Raw genomic sequence first — 14,541 nt, 5'->3', positions numbered from 1 at the left:
GTTTTGCAGCTTTCTTCTCTAGTCAACACAAAATCTGATGAGAAAATTTTGATGAGAGCTGGAACAATAGCAAAATAGGGATTTCTAATGCTCCTGAAATGTTTCCATGCAGTCTTTTTACTTTTTCTTTAACGAAATTATTTGGGAATATCTTGAAGTTTCTTTTTTCTTCTATACATAAATTGTGTAATGCGATATTCTGATGTGTTCACAGATATAACTCCGATTAGGCAGATATTAGGCAGATATAACTATGATTAGGCAGAGGACTCCAATTTTAGCTTAATGTCTTAAAATCTCTCTAGTACTTAAGAGCAAAAGCAGGACTTCTATACAGGATCTATCAAGTTAATGTTTTTCTTTCTTTCCACCGTTTTTAAACATTTCTGTTCTCTCTTGACTGTCTACCAGAGCACAAACATTTTTCTCATCTCTTGGCAAGTACACAATTTAAAAGAAAGAAATTTCTTATAAAGAGTGTGAATCATCTGTGAAGGTAAAGTTACAGGTGCAATTTATTGTCACTGCATCTGCAGAAATAGACATCTGGGTCAACAATCGGTACCTTAATTACTGTATATTGTGGTTTATTCAGCTGCAGAAAGGGAACAGTAATATTTACATCATGGGTGATTTTGAAAGAATAAATACTGTGAGGTGCTTTGAGAACTGTGCTGAGTCTCTACTGCAATATCCATTACAGAGCTTTGGCTCGAAAACTGCGTGCCCAGGCCTGCATGTATTAAAATGGATGGAAAAGCTCCTCTTGATTTTCGTGGTGCTGTTCATGACCCACACAACTCCTGCAAAGTTACGCAGTGAAACTGTTCAGCAGCCTGGAAGTAAAGCCTATGATCCTTTAGCTTGCAAACATCTATCATATGCTTTAAATATATGTAAAATAGGGGTTGCTAAGGATTGCTATTTTTAAACCTCAGGGAATTTATGATTCAGTAACTCTTGAATATTTTGTGAAGTTTTCCTCCTTAAATTAGTCATTCTTAAATAAAAATATCCTGACTGTTTTGTAATACCCTTGATTTATGTCCAAGCTGTACTAACAAAATTAAGACATGTAGCAGCAGCACGAAAACGGACTTGCCTACTGTCTTGACATGTGCATCTCATGGAATGATTGCTCATTGGTGAAAATGCCAATCATTAGGGAAAGCGATTCATTTTCAGGAGTAGATGATATCTCCTGATGTCACCTGGCATAGAATCAGTGGTGTGGGAACCAGCCATGGACAATTTTTAAAGTACTTGAGTGAAATTTCAGTCTTCAAAATACTTCCATAGAAAGAATTACATTTTTACCCTCTTGTAATCACAGAAGAGGAGGAGTTGCTTTTAGGAGAACATCTGAGTAAAGAAAAATAGCAAACTGCTGATGGAAAAAATCTGTGTATCCTACCATTATTAATTTTGGTAAAAAGGACAGGTAATGCCTCCCGCCCACTCCATGCTCATACACTGGTGCTGGAGACTGAAGTTATCATGGGAACTGCAGTGAGCACAGGAAGCGCTCAGTTGTTTCCGATACGGTGAGCAGGTGGGCTTTGCCAAAGCCCTGCGCTGGGGAATTTGGGGTGCTGCTGCCCCTGGGGACATGGAGCCATAGGCCACAGCATCTGGGGTTTCCCAACTGCATGGACTGTGCAGAGAGAGGGTGGAAAATGGAGTGGGTGAGCTGGATTGTTCTTCTGAAAAGCTGTCGGCTCTGTGAGCCAGGACCTTTTTTTGTTGTTGAAATGCCAAAGTTCATTTTTCTGATTTGTCACTTATTCCCCAGATTCACTGATACCTCAGTGCAACTGCAGCCTTGGCAGCTCCTGCTGAGTATTATGTTAGCTAGCTTGTGGCAGTGCAGTGGCAGGAGCAGCACGGCTCAGGGTGGGCCAACTGTTAGGGAATGTACCCCGTTCCCAGGATAGGACTGTTGGGGAATGCACCCTGTTCTCAGGATAGGCACTGCACTGCTAGAAGTAGAGCAAGCATGCAAGAGTTGTCATAGCCCTTAAATTAAGTAAGATGCAGAGCATGCTCTCATCTATCAGGAATAAAGAGAAAGTTAAGTTTCATTAGTAGGACATTATCAAATGCTTATGAAAATCAGAAAATTGGTTTCCGTTCACACAAGCTTAGCCATTTGCCTTCTCCAGTGACTGTTACTGATGGCCTGCTGGTATTGTAACTTGCAGTTTCCTAAGCAGCAGCTATGCTGGGGTGGTCTCAGTGAAGAATGAGGAACCCTGAGAGACTTGCGCTTGAATTGTGGAAAACAAAATCTTTAAAAGTCTCTAAACAAAATATAAACTGAATACGTTTATACGGAGAAGTGCTGATTTGCAAATGGAAGACAACTCAGTGCTTTTGCAAAAAAAAAAAAAGGGGGGTGGGGGAATGAGGGGTGGGGTGTGAGAAACCACCATGAAGCAGTAAGGCTAAAGAGGATTTTAGCTACTTTGGTATTTCACAGATTACCGAGAGGCAATTTTGTTAATGAAGCAGTGGGCAGCACTTCCCCTGTTCTTGCTGTATCAAAGCAACTGATGGTTGAGAAAGGTATTTTGTTCTATGCCATTGAGACTTCTCCAGGTACTGACAGATGGAGAAAATACAGCAGCAGGTTATTCTGAATCACAAGGTTGCCAGCTTGCGATTTTCAAGCTGGAGGTGGAGAGCTACACTTAAATATGTGATCCTATATTGCTCCCCTTACGTGTCACTTTGAAACATGGCAATGGCTCTTTGTGGGGAAGAACAGGGATAATTACAATGGTGGTAGACCCTGTGTGTAATTATGGAAATCACCTTACTAAAGTAAATAGAGAGCTTTTAAATGTCCCAGTTTGGAGCTCTATTATATTACCTATGGCTGGATTAATATTTATGAAAAAGGTTGTACTTGGTTTTTGCATACAGCTCGTTCATGTCATTTATCACACTATTGTATAGGAAGAAGGTTAACAAACAGATCATACTACTGTGTGTCTGGAAAATGTGTCTGCATGTAGCTTCTAAAACCAGTCATGATGCATCTTGAAAGCCTGTTGAAAATGTTGCACTAATGGTTTGAGCGAGAAAATGGATGATTCCAATAAAAACAATAATGCGATGCAAATACTTGTTGATTGATGGAGATCTTTTAACTTACAGGTTGGAGGTCACTAGAATACCGTTTCTTTTATGCAGGTTGTTTTTAAGTGATGTTAAACATGCAGAAATTTAGATCAAAGATGCTGTAGGATGGCCAGAATGAAAGGATCTTACAGACTTATTTTAAATTGGTCTAAGGAAGCATGACTTATGATGTTTACCCAAGTTTCAACTCTTCATGTTTTACAAGAGTCCCTTCAGACCTTTTGGAGAAAAATTATTGCTCGTAGACAATAGTTACAACAGTCTCACAGAGGCTGAAAACATTACATATGGTATCTAGTGGTTGTCTTGCAATCTCAGTTCTGGCAGCAATTTAATAACTGACCTGTGGTTAGATACTCTAGGCCCAAAGGGTTCTGAAAAGATGATAGGTTTTACAGCTATGCTCCTAAAGGATGAGTATTTATTGGAAGCCTGTTGCAACTACAAAATGCTAGGCAAGTGTTTATAGATGGTAGAATGAGAGCTTAAAAACATATACTTACAATAAAGCTTTTTTGTCTACTGATACAGGCAGATCTAAAAGGCACTGTACTTTGTGCCTTGCTAACTTTGACCTTTGACTTGTGCTGTGAACCATGATTTTTTTTTTTTTTTTTTTTTTACCTCTTTCCAACAAAGCCCGCTGTTTCAGTTTCCAAACTCCTTTAGGTCGACTAGAGTTTCATCATATGGAGAACATGTAGTCTTCCTTCATATACTTACTAGAGCTTTCCCTATCACTTTTCCCATCACTTTGAGATGCCACAAGTGCATCTCACCAAACAGTGAGGTATATTCTGATTTTTTTTTTCCATTTTCTGTACTTCTTTCGGTACTACCTATAAATAGTTATCATAGAATGTCACAGTCATGCTGTAAGATTGAGGGTGTGCACATCCTCAGTAAGGGATGTGAGGTATGCACAGAGAAACCTAGATCTTATGAGATAATGGAACAAATGATTGTGTTTTTGTCTGGTCTTTTGCTACTATATTTTTTAAGCTGTATCTACCTAAACTGAAGGTCATCTGTTAAAAATAGAACAGCATCCTGAAAAACATATTTTACTAGTAGCCATAGTCTGTTTTGGAAAAAAAAAAAATATGAAAAAGCAGAGAGGAAAATTAAGAGCGCTAACATGAAAACATCTGCGTCTATTGAAAATTCCAACTTGAGCTGAGCTACAGATTTAAGGCCCTTTCAAACTCAGGTGGACACAAAATACAGAAAGAGATGGGGGAACTATACAATTGCAACTGGATACTGGCAGAAGAGGAGCAAGAACTGGAGAAGAGAAGAGATGCAGTGCTTCACTGAGAATCAGAGGATTGGAATGAAATACCTAAATATGAACTCCTTAATATTCACTAACAAAACCAACAATGCTAAAGAATTTTGGCTATACTATTGTATTGGTATTAACGTATATGGTTATGGCAGTTGAAGATTTACTAGATCATGAGGGAAAAAGCAGATACATTTTTCAACAAATGTCTTGGAAGGAATTCGGCTATCCAATGAAAAGACTAGTGCTGTGCTGACTGCAGAAATATCGCTAACCCGTTTCTCAGAACTGAAGGGAATTTTGAACGTATGAAGGTGCAGGTGTTTTAGGTACATGCTCAGAAACTCAGATAATTAATCTTAATCAGTGTGAGTAAATAAGGATGCTAAAGAAAAAGGGTGAATATATTCCTTTACCAGGAGAGTGAAACTGTCCTCTCTACCCCAAACAGAGGACTGGAAATGGTTAACTTCCAGTCTGTAAATGCCAGCACGGGAAGGACAAAACAGGGAAATGATGGTTAATGACTGTTCAGAGCTTGATTCATCATTCATGGCTTTAAAGCAGACTTACAAATCATGATCAGCTGTTTGCTTCCAACTGAACAATGTTCCTTTTCCTTTGGAAATCACAATAACAAGCCCCTAGAGTTAACTTCCTGCTGAGAAGGTGGCTGTTCCTATTTCACACAGTTAATGGATCACCTTGTCTTTGTATGGCTGCACTTGTTAGTTTTGGCTTGCAATTTGCAGGTTAACTTTGCAGCCAAGAGTATTATCAGCTTCCCAGTTGCAGTCTATTAGCATGGTTTGGCATTTCAGAAAAAAATGGGTCATATATTATTTTAAAATGCCATCATATCTGTGAGTAGAAAAGATATAACTGAATAAATACAGCTTTAAATATAGGCTGCTTGTTTTTTTCCTAGTATGTCAGTAATAATTTCCCTTACATTTTGTCATGATATATTTAATAATGTAGGAATCTTAAGGGAAGACTGAAGCTGAATGAAGATTTTACTTATATTCCCATTAACTACATAACTTTTACACACACACTATGAAGAGATGTCTCTCTCCTTAATATGTCTGACTCCTTTACATTGACTGTTTTCTGTGCTGTTTTTCCATACAGCTTATAAATAGTATATGTATATTATGTTAAAAACTCTGTATATGTTTGTGAAAGCACCTTAGATCACGTAGAGCATTTTAATTGGGTTGCAGAACTTGAAGCTGGTCCCTCCCCTGTGAGATGACGCATGCCAACAGGTCAGGCCTCTGGTGGGCCGGCTGGCAGTGTGTGCAGGTGCCCTGGTGCTCTCAGGTTCCTTGTGCTCAGCTTGGGCTTGCTTCAGCTTTCAGAGCATATCACAGTAAAGTAGCTCAGGCTGTAGTAGAAATTGACTGCAAGCACCATTCCAGTGCCAGAACTCCTTTAAGCTTAGTTTCTATGATTTCTGTTGTGCCTGGGGCAAAAGAGAGGTTGTGGAGTCTCCCTCCTTGGAGATCTTCACAAGCAGCCTGGATGTGGTTGTGGGCAACTTGCTCTAGATGCCCCTGTTTGAGCAGGGGGGTTTGACCAGATGGCCCCTGCAGGTCCCTGCCAACCTTAATCATTTGGTGAAAAGGGAGCAGGAATAGTTATTTCAGCACCTTCTTGTGAAAGAGGAGCAGAGCCTGCGTACAGCGGGGCTCAGATATCTACCCATCCACTGGTCAGTGCAGGATGCGCGTGACCTTGGCTATTGTTCCCAGATAGTGATAGTTATTGATCAACACTGCAGTGTACACTGAACCATGCACTCTTCAAGGCAGGCCACCCTTGCATCTGTTTTCATAACGCAGTGAGACAACAGGAAGGAATCACCAAGGAAAATTCTGCCCCCAGTTACAGAAGTGTTAATGCAGAGTAACTGAGTCCATCTGTGCTGGATTTAGCACTTGGAACAAGAGCTAAATTCTGTCAGGAGTCATCAATTCCACTCATTCTAAGGGACTTATTTTGGATTTATTTTTTCATTGGGTCGTGTGTTGTTTTATTGACACTAATACAAGATGGCATTTTTTGCATGTAACTCGTCTCTATACTTTTCCTGTATGCTCTTTTCATAACAATTTGTGTAACCCTAGTTTTAAAATAGAACATCAAATAGGCAGGACGAACAGAATAAAGAAAAGAAGTCACCTTTAGGCTCAGATAACACAACTGTTACAAATGCAATTAGTGCACAGTCTAAGGGGACTAGCTGAAATTCTGTGCAGAAGCATTATACCCTATCACCTTCCAAACTTTGTCATTTACTGTGGAATTTGTTGCTAGAGAAATTCTCCTTTCTTTTGCTTTTATTTCCCTGAAACGTGTGCATTCCTAGCAGCAGTCATCAGAACTGCAGGTATTAAGACATAGGGTAGGGAAACTTAAGAATCCAATAATCTCCTGAATGCGTGTGATAGATCGTAGCTCTTTAGAATTAGTCTTGAGCATTGTTTGATGGCTGCAGTTCTGCACACAGTAGGTCTAAAAAATGTTAATTGCTGAGGAGCTTACACCCACCCCAGTAAGCAACTAGAATCCAAATTAATGCTAATGAGAACTGTTCATACATCACAAGGAGAACAGAATGCCAGAAAAGTCATTTTTCTCCTGAAGCAGCCCGTCTCCTTGACTCTGTCAGGAGCAGGAATGCATACCTTCGGAAATCAGTCTTCTCTTGTTAATTCCAGCTGAAATACCTCAGAAATGTTTCTTGCAAGTGTTTTGACAGAAAGTACAGAGATAGATCGGAGGTCTGGTCCTGGGTGTCGCAGCTGGAAGTAACACGGGAAGGCTTTTCTAAAGGAATATGGTGAGGGGGCACCACAGCCAAACTGGGAACTTATGCATTAATATTCAAGTCAAAGTAAAGCTTCTACATTTAAAAACTGAAAACAAAACAAAAAGCAGAAAAAACTTCCTGAGAAACAGGAAGATCAAAAATAGATCAAAAACATTTAACAAATGGAAATAAGCACTTAATCCTCCAGTGTGCTAAAGAAAAAGGGCTCACAAAGGCTGGTGCTGACAACATAAAACCTTATGAGAAGAAATTTTCAGGAAGGGCTCCATGCACATGAAATGCAAAGCAAATAAGCGTTTTAATTCAATCTGTCAAAATTAATTAGAAATGAGATTAAAAGAAAAAACCCACACAATCAGATGAAGCATTAGCTTATTAATGTTAATTCCTGTTCTGTTATTGTTTGTGATAAACTGAGTCATAGCTATTTGCTCTGCCATTGATGAACTGCTCTGCAGAATCTGAATTTTCTTTTTACTTATCCCTGAAAGCTTGAGCAGAAAATGCCTATCTGTAGTGACAAGCTCATAGCCATATCTCCCCAGCCTGTTTCAGAATCTTGAGGAGGGAGGTTTTGGGTGTAAAGGTCTTGCTGAGGCTTCTCCTGTGGGAATTCCCTGTCCCAGGGAAGTGTGCACTTTTCAGGGAAGGTCCTGGGAGCTGCTCCCAGATGTTGCATGTTACGAGGAGTTCCTGAGAAGGCCTGCGAGCGTGTGTTGCATTTGCCCTGAGCTTCCAGCCTCCTCTGATCCTTGGCTATTTGCTGTAGCTTCTTCACTGCATCTCATAGCATACTTAGTTGGTCTTTCCCTGCTGTGTGCACTCAGGAGATAGTTGCTCAGCCTTGGTACTACTCGTATGGACTGTGACTGTTAGATTGCAGTTGTCTTGCGTGTGGAGGCCGGGAGAGCATGTGTCTGCTTGCTAGAGAAGGTGCAGGCATTTTTGTTCATTTGTATTGATTGGACCTGATGCTCTGTGCATGAAATCACACCTCAGATGTTCATTATGTTTGTGCCAGATTGGCAAGAGGAATATTACTGTAAATGCCCCTAAAGAGGTGGTGTGCATTTCTGGAAGGAACACTACATGTCTGGACTGAGTGTGGGAAGGTCTGGTGCAAGGGTTGACTATTTTGATCAGACACGTCTGATGTTAGGAAAATGTTATCAGTCCATTCTTATTGGAAAAGGTCACAGATCACTGTTCTGTGCTGTACAAAGGATGTGTATGTCAATAAAGACCTAGTAAGCATTATGTCTAAGACATTATGCTCATTTTGTATTCATACTTGTAAGCAGTCACATCTTTATACTTAAAAAAAAAATATAAATAAATAAAAATCTAGCTCTCCTAAGTGCAAAAGTAAAGATGCCACCATAAATACATGGCTGCCTTGTTGAATCTGCAGCAACAGAGCATAAACCAAAAACATACAGAGATGAGGAGTGTATTTATTGCCATATAAAAAGTTACAATAAAAATGTAATTTTCAATGCTCCTTTATGTTCATGGATATATTAATGAAGATATATAATACAGTAAAATGAGCAGATTTAAGAACAAACACGAGACATCTGCATTTTTAGCTAGAAATTTCTATAGGTTCCTAATCCTATCCCTATGCACTCTAAGAAGCAATCTGGGCTGGGGAGGGAGACATCAAAGAGGCAGACACCTCTGAATCACTGCAGTTTGGAGGTGGTTGTGGAGATATTTCATTTATGTCCTGTTTCCCAGAGTGACATGCTAAGTTAGGTGTCCTTGTACCATCCCTAACTCATTGAGACAGCAGTGAACTGAACCAAAAAATCTCAGCTGCCAGGTGAGTTACTGGCTTTTTTTTTTTTAAACATAATAGCTTAGGTGTTAAAGCACTCATCTGAGAAGTGAAAATTGGGATTTTTGGTTCTTCTTGGACCAACAGGGGTTGAATTAATTGTTGCTGTTTCCTGAGAAAATTATCCTAGCAGGCAAGATACCAATCAGCCTCTAGTGAGGCTGTGTTGTTTCTATATGAATACAGCTGCTGAGGCTGCACCATTATGTAATTGAGAATGAAAGCGAGGGAAAAGACAGAGTTGAAAAATATTCATACATTTGATGTGGAGTATGTAAGTATTTTATGCTTACGTATTTTTCACATTATTTTTATTCTTTCCTTGTATTTTAAAATGTAAGGTGTTGTTGAATTGAGTAGCAGATAAGAAAACATAAAAACTATATATTGCTTCTTTAAATTTGGGTAGCAACCTGTGGAACAATCAGATCCAAGGCTGCTTTATATGCATTTTCATGGATCATTAATAAATAGCATTTTCTGCATATCACAAAATATGAGCCTCTAGTTTAGCTAGAAGGACCAAGCCCTACAGGCCAACCACATCTTTATTTGCTCCACTTTCCCTCTGGCCATGATGCAAAATATTAATAGCAGTTTAACTATGTCTTAGCATACTGTATATACACACATAGATATACATTTTCAAATCTGAGTTTTAGTTAAATGTGAGTGAACCTGATATGCAGTCATTTGTGCAGCAAGTGTAATTATATTTCATGCATTTGAGAATTTTGGATGCCTGAAGTACGTGAAAAGAACTTTATGAGTACTTGCATTATTGCATATTTCATTATAATGTAATTCTATATTAGATATTCTATTTATGCAGAATCCAAAAATAGTTTGCGCTGTGTAGCAATGCAAATTTCAGTGAATAATCCACAAAGAATTTCAAAACCTTAACCATTTGTGACATGCACAGTCCTGTAACTTTAGTGAAGAATCAAGCTTTGAATAAATCATGCTGTGCTTTTTATGAGTAAAAACCATTTCTGTGCTTCCCTATTAAAAGGGGTCTATCAATTCTTATCTTAATCATATTGGAAATATTAGGGATTATCATTACTTTTCAAAATTATTCAAACTGGTTTTAGATGTTCTGTTGATAGTTAAATTGTAAATCAGGTGTCTATACTCTAAGGCTGAGCTCCCCCTTCCCACCTGACAGCTGGCCACTGGGGAATCAGACAGCATAAGCAGCTTCATGACCAAGGCTATGTAGGATAGTGTAACAGCTGTGGGAAAATCTGCTTCCCCCATCCTTTTTTTCTAAAACATAGAATCGAGGAAATTTCTTTCCTACTAGTTTGGAAAAGAGCAGACGTTAATAGGGAAGCTTTTTTTTACTGGTGCAACTGAGGCTCTTATGAGATTGAAGCCAAAAGCATGTCTAATGAAAGGCTTGAAGACTATATGCTTTGATAACTTCTCTTCTACTGGTGTAAACTATGACTAATGGACTGCGCTAAAGTTGGTGGTATTAACCTTGATGTTACAACCACAGCTCGAGTCATCTCTGAGTTCAGACCGCAGGTCCTCAGCAGCGTACATAAAAATATAAAGTGAAATGAGGAAGGAATCTCTTCTTGAACTATTCATAGACATTGCAAAGGAAGAGCAGGGACTTTTCTTTAAAATAGGTAGTACCGAGCAGAAGTTTGCCTAATGATGGTATAAGAAAAGATCCAACAATAATTGTTTATAGCTGGATCTTTTATAAATAAATAACAATTTACCATTGCTTAACCAATTCAAGATGACAGTGAATTAAGAAATTCCGTATTTCAAAGAACCGTAGACAAATGTTTCATTTTTCAACTGTTTTTCTCTATTTCTGCATATGAAGTTAAATATTTAAAGTACTATAATGTGATAAAGAATCAGTTCAGAAAAATCACCAGGTTGCTTTTACGAGATTGAGTATTTCACTGTCTGGTTGTTAGAAATTTTATAGGGTGTGTTTTATTCGAAGTCCATCACCGCTGCCTAGGAACTTCAAAGAACTTGAGATTTTACCATTTGTAGACTGTGTCCCTACTACATAATTACATGGAAAAACATAAAAAGAAAAAAAATCTATAAAAAATTGTCTGCATAAATATTGCATGCTTTACAATAACTTCTAAATGTATATTTAAGAGGTTAAAACTGTTTTCATCAGGTACAATAGTACAAGATAAAAAAAAAAAAATCTGACTAAACTCAGCAGCCCCAAACACTTATTCTATTCCTTTACGTAATTAAAGATGCATTTCCTAACCTTTCATGACAGTATTTCTTGCTTCTTGAAATAGCACCTCCAGAACACTGGAGACACAATTTTTTGGTATTATTTTCATGATCTTTTAGGTACACTGTATACCCTATGTGAAAGCTACTATTTTACAATCTGTTAATTATTTCTCTGCTCTGGGCACTTCTATGACTTGCTATGACTAGGTTGTGACCTAGCCACAAAGGAGCAGCTGAAAACGTTCTGTGCAGCCAGCTACTCCTTTATTGTCCATCTTTAGGAACAGCCCCTTTTTCTAAAAGTAGAAAGAACAGAGTTCATAGAATAAAACAATTGGTCTGTTCCACTCTGTCACAGGCCAAACCCTGTAAGTCATAGCATATTCCTTTTCCCCTCTACCACTAAGAACAGAGGATAATAGGTTTTGTGGTTGTGATGCTGTCTTTATGGTAATAGAACCAGCTGAGGCTGATTTTCTTATCTGTAGGTCAAATTAGACTCTGTTTATGATAACTAGAAACAAAAACAGAAAAACACCCAACCCCAAAACAATTAATATCTACCCCTCAGTCCCCTGGGATGTTCTAGGTCTGTACTTATGAATTTATTTATCTGAATTAATAAGCTGTATTCCTCTTGGCTCTATACTCAGGCTTTAATTATACTTTTGAAGCTCATAGTGCAGTGTTAAGATGAAAGACAGACTTTGTCTCTCCTGCTTTGGACTTATGCATCCTGTGAAAGTAGTTAAAATGAGCTCCTGAAATGTAATGTCCTGCTACAACCCCTCATGCAAGCCTATAGTCAGCCCTGTATCAGTATTTTCATTCTTCTGATTTATTCCCTCCACCTTCCCTTTACGTCCCCTTGAGGAGAAGTGCAAATGTATTGATGCACCATATATTTGAATGTGTGATGATGCACATGTTACGGTGAATCAGGCACCTATTTCAATATCAGAAAACAGAAAACAGCTCTTGAGTTTTTCTGCTGTCGAGAAGTGCATTATTTTGAATCACTGATTGCTGGAGTTTTCTTAAAATTAGAGGCAAGCATTTTTTTTTTTTTTCCCCTTCACACATTTGTACTTTTGCCTTAGCCTGATTGGTGGTTCTGTGTTTGAGGATGCTGAAGTAGTTGCACTCAACTCAGCCATCAGAGCCCATACCAGCAGTGCCCGTTCTACAGCCACCTCCTAGGTGGGAAGAATGCCAGGCTACAGACAAAGCTTCTGAATAAGGCCTATTGAGGGCCCAATTCACACCCACTGGAACATTTGTCCAGTGTTTAAGGGCTTTGCATCCTGATATTAGCTTTCTATAAAAGAGTTCAATTCAACAATGCTTTCTAATACATGGCAAATCATTAATGTGCCCTTTGGATTCCTGGTAATAACCTTAATCATACTGAATTCCTTTATAGTCTTAGGGGTTTTATGAGAATACCACTGTGATTTAACATTAATGACAAACCCTTATGAGGAAATACAACCACTTTCTTGCTTAGGTAATGTTCTAATTAGCAACATCTTGCTGTGACAATTGCTGCTATAAAAGAAGTACCATTTATAGATGGTATTACATATGCAGCATGTGCTGCGTGCACATCCAAGCATCCTGTTATGTGCTAAGTGGCTTGGAAGACAGTGGAAGATACACATGCAGAAGAACATTTGAAAACACTTTAGGTGTAATGCAAAGTAACTTTTTGTGTATTACATTACAGGGCTGTAAATGAAATAATAAGAGCCTTAGAAGAAGAATCTAAGTATGGTTGATTAAGTCTACGTTAGGTGCTTCCGGTATTCCTGTATCATATTTAGGTCTCCTGGGTACTGTTAAGTATTGTCAGCCAGCAAACTAATTTCATGCTCGAGTGGACTAACACAAGCATAGGCCTCTGCTGCTTTGTATGTTCAGGCTACAGTATGTTGTAATAAAGTGAGAAGTGGAGAAAAAATAAAGCAGAATTAAGAACTGTCACATGGAATAATAATCAATATCCACCAGTAAAATCAAATGCTAAGGTAGCCTGAGCAGTATTTTGTCCAGGTCAATAAACTGTGAGCGTGTTCACTTCAATGGGCTTTGGATCAACTCCTTCGAGTTCTGTATTTGAGTGGATAGGTATGGTAACTTACAGCTGTACAGGCAGAAGTAAGCTGCAGAAATGGATTTATTTATTTATTTTTTTTTTTAAATTAAGGAATTTTTCTAGTTGTAAATTTTGTCCATTCTAGAGCATTTGACTCTTGGCCAATATCAAATAGTATAGTATTTCTGTACAAAATATGCCTATATTCCTCTCATGGTAAAGCATAAATCTTGATACTGTTTAGATTTAACATGCAGCAGCTGTCTGTGGTGGCTTAATGCAGCTGAAAAAACATTAAGGGAAAAATGAAAGCAGTTCTGCAAGCTGGATTGCCTTACTGAGGCCTTGGTTGTATGAAGTGCTATGTGCTCGTAGTGGGGATTGAAAGTCTGCTGAATAGCTTCAGAACTGGTCCTTGGTAAATCTGGGAGGAATGACTCAAATATCTCAGCCCTGGGGTGTAGGCAAAGGTTCCTTAGGCTGGGGCACTGTTGGCTCCCCAATGGGCATGAAGCAGGTGGTGGTGCTTGCAGAGAAAGGGGCTTCTTAAAATTTAGCTGCTAGAACAGGAAATTAGGCAGACCCAGACAAAAACTTACAGATATGTTATCTCTGTGTCTAAAGCACTGGTTCACCGATAATAATAATAAAACAAAAAGTCCAATTCAGTGAGTGGCATGCTAGACTGGAACTTTACTAGGTTTGCTGTCCCTCTCCCCTTTACTCCCCTGGCTCCAGCAACCCATGTGGAAGGTACATTAACAGCCTCTGCTGAGAGCCCCACAAAAGGCAGACTACAGAGTCTCCAATTCCACTTCTCTACATTTTTGTCAACTTTCTGACTTACTTGGTGGGCTGCCAGATCCTATGCAGTGGATGAACCTTGGAAATGTTTCAGAAACATTCCCAAAAATAACATTTTGACTTTTAAAATAAGCTTTGGAGTTGTTTTGTACCCAAAAAAATTAAAATGTCATTTTTTTTTTAATGAATAATTTTATTTTTAAAACTTAGAACTCCTTGTGGGATGAGGATTGTAGTTTCTAGCTATTGCAGATATTAACGTGGTTTAATATAGGTTTACATGAAAGGAAGTGGCATAG

At 38.6% G+C, this 14,541-nt stretch overlaps 1 protein-coding gene across 6 annotated transcripts in view; it reads right to left on the bottom strand.

Moving 5' to 3' along the window:
• SLC9A9 (solute carrier family 9 member A9) overlaps positions 1-14,541 on the bottom strand; it is a 210,794-nt gene that overhangs the window by 34,922 nt on the left and 161,331 nt on the right. The window lies entirely within an intron of this gene.

The sequence above is a fragment of the Cygnus olor genome, chromosome 9 (genome assembly GCF_009769625.2).
Source record: "Cygnus olor isolate bCygOlo1 chromosome 9, bCygOlo1.pri.v2, whole genome shotgun sequence".
Taxonomy (NCBI): Eukaryota; Metazoa; Chordata; class Aves; order Anseriformes; family Anatidae; genus Cygnus; species Cygnus olor.
The sequence above is the reverse complement of the archived record's forward strand: the minus strand, read 5'-3'. Positions and strand labels throughout refer to the sequence as shown.